This window comes from Mustela putorius, unplaced genomic scaffold, assembly GCF_011764305.1.
Source record: "Mustela putorius furo isolate JIRA1106 unplaced genomic scaffold, ASM1176430v1.1 tig00000224_pilon_pilon_pilon, whole genome shotgun sequence".
Taxonomy (NCBI): domain Eukaryota; kingdom Metazoa; phylum Chordata; class Mammalia; order Carnivora; family Mustelidae; genus Mustela; species Mustela putorius.
Window position 1 is genome coordinate 516,108 of NW_025421321.1, and position 14,895 is coordinate 531,002.

The following is a 14,895-nucleotide window of genomic DNA, read 5'->3' on the forward strand; positions in this document are numbered from 1 at the left end:
GAGGAGGCACGGGGTTAAGGGAAAGGAGAGGGGACAGTCCCCCAAAGCTCCCTATTCAGTGCACGGGGCGGTGTGCAGGGATCCTGTCACCTCTCCTTTCCTGTGGGGAAAGCACTGGCCTAGTCCGCGAGTCCTCCTGAGCGCCAGAGTAAAAGGCCAAGCGATGCCTACACTGGGAGATGGTTGTTTGCATAGAGTGCCGTCCTAGGCTACGCACGCTACTGCACGGTTGTGGCTGTGTCTGCTTAGTTCGGCCTGGCAGGGTGAACCCCGGACGCGTACATGGACACGGGATAGCAAGGCCCAAGAGGCATCAGCTCTCCCGCAGCTCTTCTTCCCTGATGCGACTGAAGACTTGCTGAGGAATCATCGGCTTAGTGCTGTTCGCTCCAAGCCAAAGCCTCTGCGAAAGCACAGCATTCGCCGAGAAATGTTCTGCCGGCTGCTGCTTGCCTGAGCCCAGTCTCGCGGTGGGAGAAACCCGCATACAGCGAAAGCCACTTTGCCTGGGCATCTCCCCTGGGAAAGCACAGCATTCGTTGGGAAATCAGAGTTGGGTTTGGGGATGCTGCTGCTGCTTGCCTGAGCTAGTCTCCGCAGCAGGGTGGAAGATACCCGCATGGAGCGAAATACTCTTTGCCCTAGCATCCCTTCTGCCTGAGAGAGAAGCGTGGTCGCACACGTCTGTCACAGCTCTCTCCATGAGCAAGTGTGGGGAGACTGCAGTACGCCACCCCGGGGAAGATTAGGAGCCATTTGCCTTGTGGTTGGGAAACGCTCCTGAAACAGGTCGCCTACCGTGCAGGAACAGCAGGCCATTGGCAAGACAAGTGTCACCCGCTCCCTGTGCGGAGAGATGGAAGCCTGGCTGCTAAGGAGACATGAGGGGACGACTAGTGCATGGGCGCGTGCTCCACTCTGAGGAAGGAGTCTGGGCAGAAGGCAGGCCTGTCCTGTGCCTCTGGTCCCAAGGGGACAGCATCTCCTTGGCCACCTGTCCCAAGGGCAGACAGGCTTGCCCCCAGGTGCCATACACGCAACTCGCAGAAACAACCCCATGGAGAAATGGGCAGTCCGATGCCGCCTTCCGCCAAGATGTGGCAGTGTTGTGGGTGGCAGGGGGTGTGCCGGGAAGGGGGGGAGACAGTCCCCCACAGTTCCCCATCCCAGTGCACGGGCCGTGTGCAGGGATCCTGTCGCCTCCTCTCTCCTGTGGTGAAGGCACTGGCCTAGACCCAAAGTCTGCCTGAGGGCGGAGCAAAAGGCAAAGCCTTACCTACGCCAGGAGATGGTACTAGACATAGAGTGCCATGCTAGGCCACACACGCTGCTGCAGGGTTGTGTCTGTGTCTGCTGTGTTCGGCTTAGCAAGGTGAACCCCGGGCGCGAACTTGGAGCCCGGGAAAGCAAGGCCCAAGAGGCACCAGCACTCCCGCGGCTCTTCTTCCCTGCCGAGACAGAGCAAACGACCAAAGACTTGCAGAGGAAGCAGCAGCAAAGTGCGGTTTGCGCCAAGCTGAAAACCTCTGCGAAAGCTTAGCAGTCACTGGGAAATCAGAGTCGGTTCTGTGGGCTGCTTTTGTTGCTTGCCTTAGCCTAGTATTCGCAGCACGATGGGAGAAACCCGCATGGAGCGAAATCCTCTTTGTCCACAGCATTCTTTGGGAAATCAGAGTTGGTTTTGGGGATGCTGCTGCTGCTTGCCTGAGCTAGTCTCCGCAGCAGGGTGGAAGGTACCCGCATGGAGCAAAATACTCTTTGCCCTAGCATCCCTTCTGCCTGAGAGAGAAGCGTGGTCGCACATCTGAAACAGCGCTCCCCAGGAGCAAGTGTGGGGATGGCGCAGCACGCGCCCCAGGGGAAGAGAAGGAGCCATTGGCCTTGGGGTTGGGAAACGCTCCTGAAGCAGGATAGCCTGCCGTGGAGGAACAGCAGGCCAGTGGCAAGAAAAGTGTCACCTGCTCCCTGTGCGGAGAGATGGAAGCCTGGCTGCTAAGGAGACATGAGGGGACGACTAGTGCATGGGCGCGTGCTCCACTCTGAGGAAGGAGTCTGGGCAGAAAGCATGCCTGTCCTGAGCCTTTGGGCCCAAGGGGACAGCAGCTCCTTGGCCACCTGTCCGTGGTGGAGACATGGGCTTGCCACCAGGCGCCTACCCTGAACTCGAGAAACAACTCCAAGAAAGAACTGGCCATCAGATGCCGTCTTCCTCCAGCATGTGGAAGCTTGGAAGAGGCACGGCGTTTAAGGGGAAGGAGAGGGGACAGTCCCCCAAAGCTCCCTATTCAGTGCACGGGGCGGTGTGCAGGGATCCTGTCGCCCTTCCTTTCGTGTCGGGAAAGCAGTGGCCTAGTCCGCGAGTCCTCCTGAGCACCAGAGTAAAAGGCCAAGTGATGCCTACACCGGGAGATGGTTGTTTGCATAGAGTGCCATCCTAGGCTACGCACGCTACTGCACGGTTGTGGCTGTGTCTGCTTAGTTCGGCCTGGCAGGGTGAACCCCGGACGCGTACATGGACACGGGATAGCAAGGCCCAAGAGGCATCAGCTCTCCCGCAGCTCTTCTTCCCTGATGCGACTGAAGACTTGCTGAGGAAGCATCGGCGAAGTGCTGTTCGCTCCAAGCCAAAGCCTCTGCGAAAGCACAGCATTCGCCGAGAAATGTTCTGCGGGCTGCTGCTGCTTGCCTGAGCCCAGTCTCGCGGTGGGAGAAACCCGCATACAGGGAAAGCCTCTTTGCCTGGGCATCTCCCCTGGGAAAGCACAGCATTCGTTGGGAAATCAGAGTTGGGTTGGGGTTTCTGCTGCTGCTTGCCTGAGCTAATCACCGCAGCAGGGTGGAAGATACCCGCATGGAGCGAAATACTCTTTGCACTAGCATCCCTTCTGCCTGAGAGAGAAGCGTGGTCGCACACGTCTGTCCCAGCGCTCCCCAGGAGCAAGTGAGGGCAAGGCGCAGCACGCCGCCCCTGGGGAAGAGAAGGAGCCGATGGCTTTAGGGTCGGGAAAATTGAACAGCCACATGCAGAAAAATGACATTGGATCATTTCCTTACACCATACTTGAAAATAGACTGGAAATGGATGAAGAAGCATAATGTGAGAAAGGAATCCATCAAAATCCTTGAGGAGAGAACAGGTAGCAACCTCTTTGACCTCAGCAGCAGCAACTTCTTCCTAGGAACATCGCCGGGAAGCAAGGGCTAGAATGAACTATTGGGATTATATCATCAAAAAGCTTTTGCCCAGCAAAGGAAACAGTTAACAAAGCCAAAACATGACTGTCAGAAGTTATCTGGGTGAAGATATTTGCAAATGACATATCAGATAAAGAGCCAGTATCCAAAATCTATAACGAGCTTATCAAACTCAACACCCTAAGAACAAATAATCCAATGAAGAAATGGGCAGAGGACATGAACAGACATTTCTGCAAAGAATACATCCTAATGGCCAACGGATACATGAAAAAATGCTCCACATCACTCGGCATCAGGGAAATACAAATCAAAACCAGAATGAGATACCACCTCACACCTTTTAGAATGGCTAAATTGAACAAGTCAGTCAATGACAGATGCTGGAGAGGATGTGGAGAAAGGGCAACCCTCCTACACTGTACGTGGGAATGCAAGCTGGTGCAACCACTCTGGAAAACAGCGTGGAGGTGCCTCAAAAAGCTGAAAATAGAACTACCCTATGACCTAGTGATTGTAGTACTGGTATATACCCTACAGATACAAACGTGGCATTCTGAAGGGGCACATGCACCCAAATGTTTATAGCAGCAATGTCCACAATAGGTAAACTATGGAAAGAACCTAAATGTCCTTCAACAGATGAATCAATAAATAAGATGTGGTATATATGCACAATGGAATACTATGCAGCCATCAAAAGAAATGAAATCCTGCTATTTGTGATGACGTGGATGGAACTAGAGGGTATTATGCTTGGCGAAATAAATCAATCTGAGAAAGACAACTATCCTATGATCTCCCTGATATGATGAAGTAGAGATGCAACATAGGCGGTTTCGGGCGTACGAAAAGAAAAATAAAAGAAGATGGGATTGGGAGGGACACAAACCATAAAAGACTGAATCTCACAAAACACACTGAGGGTTGCTGGGGGGAGGTGTGTTGGGAGAGGATGGTGGGGGTATGGACATTGGGGAGGACAGGTGCTATGGTGAGTGATGGTGAGTGCTGTGAAATGTGTAAACCTGGTGATTCACAGACCTGTACCCCTAGGGATAAAAACACATTATATGTTTATAAAAAATTTAAAAAAATAATTTAAAAAATCCATTAAAGAAAAAACACATATTGCAAGCCCAGAGCTAATCTCATATTCAATCAAAAAAGTTTGAAAGTTTTCCCCTTAAAGATCAGAAAAAAGACAAGTGTGTCCACTTTCACTACTCTCATTTGACATAGTACTGGATGTCCTAGCCAGAGAAACAAGGAACACAAAAAAATAGGAGTCTCAAAAAAAATAAAAAAAGGAAGAAGTAAAATTTTCTTTTTTTGGATAACATGAACTTACATGTTAAAAAAATCCTAAAAACTTCACAAAAAAATTTGAATAAACAAATTTAGTAAAGCTGCCAAATACTGGATCAATATATAAAAGACAAGAATTTTGTTTTGTTTCATTTTTTTTAATATGGAATGCTTCCCAGTTTTTCATGTCATCCTTGTTCAGTGATCACGCTAATCTTCTCTGCAGCATTCCAATTTTAGGATATGTGCTGCCAAAGTATGCACAAGACAGGAGCATTTTAACACTCTAATGATGAACTAGCTGAAAAAATGAAGAAAACAATCTAATTCACAATAGCATCAAAAATAATAAAATATTTAGGAATAGATTTAACTAAGAAGATGAAAGATCTGTACTCCATAAACTATGACATTGATAAAGAAATTGAAGGAGACACAAATGGAAAGATAGCTCATATTTATGAATGGTAAGAATTAACATTGTTAAAATGTCCATACTACCGAAAACCATCTGTAAATCCAATTCCTATCAAAAATCCAATGTTAGGGGTGCCTGGGTGGCTCAGTGGGTTAAGCCGCTGCCTTCGGCTCAGGTCATGATCCCAGGGTCCTGCTCAGCAGGCAGCCTGCTTCCTCTTCTCTCTCTGCCTGCCTCTCTGCCTGCTTGTCATCACTCTCTGTCAAATAAATAAATTAATAATCTTAAAAAAAATCCAATATTATTTTTTTACAGAAGTAAAGAATCCTAAAATTTATATGAGACCATAAAAGACAACAAATAATCAAAGCAGTTCTGAGAAAGAATGAAGAAGAGAAATTACACTTCTTGATTTGAAACTATACTACAAAGCCCTCATGCTCAAAACAATAACGTATACTGGCATAAAAACAGACCAATAAACAAGTAGAACAGAATTGAGAGTCCAGAAATAAATCCTTTCATACAGTCACCTAATACTTGACAGGGGCCAACATATGTAATGGGTAAAGATAGTCTATTCAATAAATGATATTTAAAACTGAATAGTCACAGAAACAGTATGAAACTGGAACCTTATATCACTCATAAGTCTTAACTTGAAATAGATTAAAGACTTAAACGTGATGCATGAAACTACATTTCCTAAAGGAAAACATAGGAAAAATTCTCCTTGACATTGGTCTTGCCAATAGTTTTCTGGTTACCAGACCAAAAACACAAGCAAAAAAACCAAAAATAAATAAATGGTACTACATCAAACTTAAGTTTCTGCATTGCCAAAAAAAAAAAAAAAAAAAAAGAGAGAGAGAATGAAAACACAATCCACAGAATGTAAGAAAATACTTACAAATCTTATATCTGAAAAGAGATTAATAACCAACAGATACAAATAGAAAAAATATATATAATTAAAAAAATAGCAAAAGGATCTCAATAGACTTTTTTTTTTTCAAAAAAAGTTATATAAATGACCAACAGGAGCATTAAAATGTGCTCAACGTAAAAAACTCCGGGCAAAGTCATTATGTTGTTGTTGTTGTTTACCTCTGAAAAACACAGCAAGATATTACTACCTATTAGAATATATACTACCCAAAAATTGAAACTAACAAATTTTGGTAAATATTGGGGAAGATGGGGAACTTATGCACTGTGATAGGGATATAAATTGTATGGAAAACAGTATGGAGATTATTCATATTATTAAAAGTAAAATTACCATATGATTCAGTAATCCCAGTTCTAGGTATATATCTAAAGGAAATGAATTCACTGTTCAAAGACATATCTGCACTCTTATGTTTATTATAAAATTATTAACTCTAAGCAAGAGATGGAAATAACTTCAGTATCCATTAATTGATGAATGAATAAGATAAGTATGGTAAAAATTTACTATGGAATACTACTTAACCATGAAAAATTAAGAAATACTGCCATTTACAACAGCATGGATGGATCTTGAAGGTGTTATACTAAGTGAAATATTTCAAAGATTTTATATATTTTTTTAATTTATGTATTATGATATCCCTTTCATACAGAATCTGAGGAAAAGGCAAACTAATGGAAACTTAGAGTTGAGTTGACAAGGGGTGAACCTGGGGTGGAGTAAGGTGGTCAAAGGGTGCAAACTTGCAACTATAATATGAAAAAGTTCTGGGGATCTCATGTACAGCATGATGATCATAGTTAATAAAATATACATACTTTTTTATTGTGCTTCCCTTTATTAAACTTTGCATATATCACATTCTTACAAGTTGAAAGTTTATAGCAATCTTGTATAAAAGAGGTCTGCTGCCACCATTTTTCTAACAACATTTGTTCATTTTGTGTCTCTCTGTCACATGTTGGTAATTCTTGCAATATTTCAAGTTTTTTCATTATTATTGTATTTGTTATGGTGATCTGTGATCAGTAATTATGACCCACTGAAAACTCAGAACCAGTTTACTTAAGGTATATACATTGTTTTTCTTTAAAAACATAATGCTTTTGAACAGTACAGTATAGTGTTTATTTTTTATATGCACTGGGAAACATAATTTTTTATATGCACTGGGAAACCAAAAAAAAATAATAATTTGACTTAGTTTATTGAGATAATCACTTTATTGAGGCAGTCTGGAACAAAACCCACAAGACCTCTGAAGTTTATCTCTACTATACTATATACATAAAAGTTGCTAAGAGAGTAGATCTTAAAATTCCTTACAATACATGCATAAAAAACAGTGGCAACTTTACGAGATAGTAGATGTATTAACATTTTTATGTAGATTATATTGCAATAAAGATGTATACCAATTTATCAAATTGTACAAAATTTACAAAATGTTAAAAGTTTGCAATGTTATAAGAAATCATTCCTTAAATTCACAAATTATAATATGTGGATTTTTTTCAATAAAGCTGGAAAAATCTTTTTGTAGAATTAATCTATTTTTCAAAAAAGGAAGTATGGAAGTACAAACTGCAACTAACTCTGAAATAATAGAATATAGAATCCATTGTTATTATATACACTGTGACAAAAACTATTACTTAGTTTGCAATGAAAGAGTACTTATGAAGCATGAAGGATGGTCTATAAATAAGGCTGAAAGAGCTCAGTTTTAAGGTTTAAATTTAAAATCTTCTTTTGAAATACTAAACTGACCACCCAGTTTTCCAAACATAAATGTCTTAACTGCATGAATTTATTTCATACAACTCTATAATCTAGTTTCATAAGAAAGCAGCATGCAAATTTTGAATAAGACAGACTTGCTTAAGTTTCTTTATGTTCAACAGTAAAGGATACTTCCCTAAAAATAAATAGAAGAAAAATCAGCATATTTATTATGATAATTATTATTCATAATGAGATTCATATTGAATTAGGGAATATATATCCTCAGAGGGGGTAAAGTAAAATGAAATTTATTTTGGTAAATGTGTCTATGAATAGTCAATACAATGCCTCAATATAAATGAATATTACCATTTTGAACAATTTAATTACTATTATTAGAATTATTATAAGTATAAAAATAGCTATCATTTTAGCATGGAATATGAGACTCTCATGCTCCATGCTTCATCACATCCACACAACAACTCTGCATAATAAGTATTATCATCACCATTTCATGGGTGAAAAAACTGAGGCTAACACATTTAGATAACTGGTTTATGATTACATGGCTGGTAAAGATGCATCACCCTAATTTAGGCTTTATGATTTCAGAATTGTACTCTTTCCACTGCACATTCTATTACTCTGTAAATATTTGGCCTGTTTTCATTGAGTTCTTTAATTTTATTCATGTGGTGATGGCTTAAAGCTTCATTTAAAGGAAGCTTAAAAAATTCATTTAACCAAAAGCTCCCAAGAATTAAAAATGTCATGGATCTAATGTAGACATGGATATCATTAGTTAATGGGTAACTATATATTTTCCACTCTAGTGAGATAACAATCAGAGTATTTTTCTAAGTTTTAGTCTCTCAGTGTTAAAAAGGACTTTGTTAAAATAGAAATATTTAGACAAAGGTGATCAAAAGTCTGGATCAGGTCACCTTAAGATAAATATTAGGAAACTGAGGAAACAAATGGAGATTTGAACACTGAGCTATGGTATAATGAATGGTTTCAAGTATTTAGTAGAATATAGAAAAGCCCTTTAAAGCCTGGTCTTAGCCTAGCATTGCAGCTTCTGGGATATCTGTCTATCTATCATCTATCTATCTAGATATAAATTTGAAAACTTTTTTAACTTAAAGATTTTGAGAAATAGAACATAACCAGCACCATAGAAGATCTGTTTATGATAACAACCTAGCCCCTCCTCCCAGTTTGTTAATATTCTCTCTTATTTAATGTAACATTGTGCAAATAGACCACTACTGATCTGCCGTTATGAATGAAATAGCTATAATCATCTGTTTGCATATCCTGGTGAAAATATTCATTTAGTTCCATGTTGTATTTCTAGGAATGGACCAAATCTTTATTTTTATTTTTAAGTTTTCTAAATATTGTCCAACTTACCTCAAATGATTTTATTATGGGCACTTTCATTCTTTCACATTCTTGCAAGACAATTTTACTGTTGCCCAATATGGTAAGTGTGTAATAGTATGTCATTTTAGGTTTTAATTTATTTTTAATTTAATTTAATTTAATTCCAGATTCATAATAAAGATAAACAGTTTTTATATATGAATGGCCATTTGGATTACCCTTTCTGTAAAATACATGCTCAAATCTTTTGATATCTTAACATTGTGTCATACTGACTTCTTTAATAGTAGATTTTCTGAATGAACTTCTAGCTGTGTAGGTCTTCTCCATTTTATTTTGAACTTGTTTTCATTTCAAAATCTTTATATTTATTTTCATAATCTGCTTTTATTTTGCTTTGTCTATTATCTATCTATCTATCTATCTATCTATTTATTTCCAAGCAAGAGAGAGCGAGCAAGTGAGAGCACAGGGAGGGATAGGAAAAGAAGGGAAAAGAATCTTAAGCAGGCTCCAGGCTCAGCACAGAGCCCAACTCTGGGCTCTATTTCACAACCCTGACATCATGACCTGAGCCAAAATGAAAGAAATAAAATAAAATTAAGGTGTTAAAAAAAAAAGGAAAAAGAATTGGAGGTTTAATTAAGTGAGCCACCCAGGCACCCCTGTGGTATCTTAAATTAGCTGTTATATCTTTAAAGTTCTAGAATATCCATTTGGTTCATTTATAAAACCTTTCTCAATATCATTTTTAGTTTCAGTTTTTTGTTCAATTTGCTTCCCCTCTCATTTCTTTGAGCAGAGTAATCAAGCCATTTTACAATCTTTATCGATCATTTTAACATCATACTTAATCCCATTTTCTCTATCAAATCTTGTTAATGGTTTTTCTTTGTGTGCTTTGTTACATTTTGCTATGTTCAAGACATTATATTTGAAACTCTTATTGAGTAGGGATAATTAAGAGGTATAATAATGGTATGGTCCTCCTTGGCAGGATTTTCTCTTATATCTGAGACTCTACAAGACAATCATACTCCAAATTCAGTGATTGACTTTCTCAGTTTACACAGAAGGCAAGGTAGGCTATAGTCTTATTTCTGCTTCTCCTTGTGCTTTGGGGATCTCAACTTAAATTTGGGTTGTACCAAAGTCCTCAAATTTGATTGCTGCTGGATTTTGAATTTTGTTTCTCTAGTATCAAGAGTCTATTAACAACACAGCTCAGTGTGTTTTAGCAGTTTCAAATGCTCTCATAGCTAAAATGGCTTCAGGGCATATATCTCTAAGCTCTCATTGTATTTCGTATTTTGGCCCAGTAATCCCACACTTAATTTTTATAATCATTCTGATAATTTTAATTTTAAAAGCTACTTTGTCTGGATTTTTAGTTGTCTTAAGTAGGAGTTTTTAGATCACCATTCCTAGAAGCAACAACAAATATACATGAAAATGTCGGCAGTAGTTTATCACATCTTTATGGCTTTGAACTTCCATAAGCTGAGGCATCCTTCTCTAATCACTTAGGCAAACTCCAATTTACCCTTTAAAACAACACAGGTATTGCTTCATTTAAGAACATGTTCAGGGATGACTCTTCCCCACTGTTCTTACCAACATTCCCACACACTCTTTGCTACCCACACCTTGTTTATGAACTTTCATTAGGTATATCAGCGTGACCAGAATTTTGCTCTATTGTATTTTTGTCCTTTAGAGCTTTAATTAAATATGAATTCCATAGAAAGTCTGTCCCTTTTCTTTCAAACCTGGGTTAGTTATTTCTTCTCATTCTTTGTCAGAAGTTACTTTATTAGAGAAACTTATAGCTCTATTGTGACTTTGGAGCCTTTACAGTTTTTGACTGGAAAAATCACCCATCCCTGAGATTTCTACGCAGCTTCCTAGCTGATATTATTCAGAAATATGTTCAAAACAGACTTTTTCAGGGAGGCCCTTTCAGACCAATCAGTTAAAAAGCCTCTTCTCAATCACTGCTCTTTTTAAAATGTGCTTACTTAGTTCAAATATGCATCACTATTAAAGAAAAACCAGTACGATTTTTTTTTTAAGTTGGCTTACCTATTATCTATCTCTCCCACTAAAATGATTCCTCTGTGCTGGGGTTTTGTTGTGCTCATCTTAGGCTAGGCACTCAATAAATTGTCTCTGAATGATTGAATTGTTTGACTCCCTTGCTAGATTCTCAACTTCATGAGGCCAAGGATTGTTCTATTCAGTCCTTCTTTATCCTCAATGTCTGTTATATTGCAGTCACTTACGTGACTAATGGGAAAAATCACAGAAAGAAAGAGTTAAAACTACAGAAAAACCCTGTAGCTTCAATAACACAAAGCTTTCGAAAATTATTTAGCCCAGGAATTGAATACTGGCTGCACTTTTGATTTTTTTTAAATGGTATTGAATTTAATTTAAATGGAAATACTTGAATGGTAGAATAATAGAAAAATTATAAAAGCAACTTGCTCCTTAAAGTAAGAATTATATAGGGCATCTCTTCTAGAAGCAAAATTTTCAAATGTCAAACATCTGAAAGCATAGAAGGATAAGTAAGAGTGTGAATTGTACTTCAATGCTCTTTTCTTTATATTCAGCAAACAGCTTCATTCACACCTTTCCAATTTTTTCAACTCTTTTGACAAAGCCTTCAGAGGAGTTATTGCTGATGGCAACCATCACAGCCTAACAGGAGAAATTTTATAAAGAAAAATAATAGCATGTTTTTCCCAAGTTGTTAAGGATATGGTGAAGCTCTGTCGGATTCAAAGGAGGAATGTGCAATTCCATGCTATATATCATAATAACTTATTTTAATAGTGGCTTTGCAATTTTTCAGATATATCCATTTACTGAAACCACTATTCATAAACAAAACAAACAAATTAACAGGGGTTCGAGACAGAAGTTATCTAATCTAAAAATAGCACATGTTCACAGAATACACAACACATATCCCAAGTACTACTATAGGTTTCAAGTAATAGTCAAAACAATAGTAAAAATGATTCAGACCCTACCAGTCAAATCATAAATGGGACCTTAACTGTAAATCCTTATCTTTAGATCAAAGCGGGTAATTGGGTGCTGAAGATACATTATAGAACTAATATGTTATAGAACTCCTCTGAAATGAGTCATTTATTCCATCACTTTTCCTGCACAGCTGCTGACCCATGTTTTGGTTCCTGGAAATAGCTGCTACCCTGTCATACTTCTTAAAAGCACATATATTGATAACTGTACTCATTCCTCTATTCCTCTGTGACTGTCACTGTGTTAAAATGTGGAGTCAGCTGACTCACTTGTGGTGGTAATAAAGTAGATGAGTTTGCAAAGTATTTTGTTATTTCTAAAAATGCAAAAACCAAATTACATTGAAATCATAAGGGGTGTTTCAGGGAGAGCTGTAGGATGTGGTTTCTTGTGTAATTCACAGAGATTAGCTCCAACACATATTTAAACTCTCCTCTAGGAGCAACTTTAGTGGTAAAGCAAGAAGATAAACAGATGTAAACACACCCTGGCACAAAATTATCACTTAGGTTTGGCTTCGTAGTCTCCTCGTGTTACTTATTTATCTTAACTTCTCTCTGAAATCAGGGAACACAGAATCTCAATCAGTTGACATTTTTCTACTGAATTACCCAATAGTCTGATCATACCCCTAAAACATTTTTAAATTATTTCACTCAAAATCCCAAATCTGCTTTGCTTCCTCATCTTAGTACACTGTAATTTGATTTCAAAATGAGGACATTTGTCAGTAATGCCACATTCATTTATCTATTTTACAATTCCATGTACTTATAACTATGAAGATATGTTAATAACATCCATTCCAATAAGCCACCCTAAATTTATTATCATGAAACAAGACCTCAAGAAAGAGAACTCAAAATCATCCATGTATTTGCAACTTATTGCAATAAAGCCTTTATCAATAGACTTCCCTGTGCACATGGTGGTCAAATTGCGGGTGAAAACCAGCCAGATCTATTACAAGCTTTCTCATGGCTTCTAGGTAACCCAAGTGAGCCTTTATTGATACTGGGAAGGGATAAAGCAGGGAAGGGATAAACAGTGGTGTAAGAATTGGCTAGACAAAAGTAATGACTCTCCATACAAAGTGAGTATTTTAAAGCAAAAGAGCCTGTTGGGAATATTGTTTTATAAAATAGTGGTTTTTTTAATTAACTTTTTAAAATTCAATTAGTTAACATATAGTGTACCATTAGTTTCAAATGTAGATTTCAGTTATTCATCCATAGCACATAATAGCTAATGCTCAGTACTTACTGTTATAGCTTCTTGAAAGCAGAATTTTAACCCACTGAGCCACCCAGGCGCCCTTGAAAGCAGACTTTTAGATCACATTTTCTGATTACTTCCATATAGTACAACACTTTCCTGCTAGCAACCTTCAAAACATACTGTTTGTTAGAGGAATTTCTTTAATAATAAATAAATAGGAATTTATTTAAATTTATAAATATATAAAATAAATAGGAATTTATTTAAATTTATTTAAATATTGCACAGTTTCATTGTTCATAAATAAGTTGATGATATTATAGCCATTAGTTGGTAGCACTGATATATCACTTTCTTTTTACTTCTCAGTGCATTCTCTTTACACAAAACAGATATATATTTTAAAAAACCCTATACAGTAAAGTTTATCATTTTAAGTAATCTCAATTATCTTCCTCACTTGTGATAGTATATCCTTCTATCTAGGCCAGATATTGTATGAGGGATTTGAAGAGACATACTTTTCTAAATTTCACTTTTCTCATCTGCAAAATGCTTATCAGGATCCTACAACAAAATACACTTACAATTTTTTGATGAAAATTTATTTATTTATTTTAAGATTTTATTTCTTTATCAGAGAGAGAGGGCGAGAGAGCAAGCACAGGCAGACAGAATGGCAGGCAGAGGCAGAGGGAGAAGCAGGCTCCCGGCCGAGCAAGGAGCCCGATGCGGGACTCGATCCCAGGATGCTGGGATCGTTACCTGAGCCAAAGGCAGCTGCTTAACCAACTGAGCCACCCAGGCGTCCCTTTTGATGAAAATTTAATCTGTATAAACAATATATTTGCTGTAATGCGTGGTTCATGGAAAACATCTTATTTAATTGTAAGCAACAACAGTATTAGAAATTAAGTAAATGTGTCTATAATATTTAAAGTTTTAACACATAATTCCAGTGCTTTGCCTTATTTTCTCAAATCCCTTTACCACTTTCACTGACAGAGTCAAATGTACTTTTTCTACTCGTAGCCAGCTCTTTGTCTTTTGTCAGAAAGATGCCCTTGTGAATTATTTATAATAGAGATATTAGCAATAATAATAATAATAATAAGTAGCAATGAAAATGTTAAAAAAAAGTTTTCTTAACTAATTAGGGTTCTTAGACATCAATTAGAGGAACCACCTCTGTCTGGCAAGCAAATTAATCTGCAAAACATTCCCAGAATTAACAAGTCAGTCAGATACAGGGTTGTCCGTAGTCTGAAAGGTGAAGCAAAAGGACTAGGTTTGGAAAATAGGTAAGGACAGTGAAAAAAATAAATGGTGCTGGGAAAATTGGACAGCCACATGCAGAAAAATGAAATTGGACCATTTCCTTACACCACACACAAAAATAGACTCAAAATGGATGAAGGACCTCAATGTACGAAAGGAATCCATCAAAATACTTGAGGAGAACACGGGCAGCAACCTCTTCGACCTCTGCCGCAGCTACATCTTCCTAGGAACAACACAAAAGGCAAGGGAAGCAAGGGAAAAAATGAACTACTGGGATTTCATCAAGATCAAAAGCTTTTGCACAGCAAAGGAAACAGTTAACAAAATAAAAAGACAACTGACAGAATGG

General features: G+C 38.3%; 1 non-coding gene across 1 annotated transcript; it reads right to left on the reverse strand.

The window, feature by feature from the left end:
* Positions 1 to 4,660: 4,660 nt before the first annotated feature.
* On the reverse strand, positions 4,661 to 4,767 carry LOC123391424. Its single transcript, XR_006606107.1, has one exon. It is a non-coding gene; the product is annotated as a U6 spliceosomal RNA (small nuclear RNA).
* Positions 4,768 to 14,895: the final 10,128 nt, after the last annotated feature.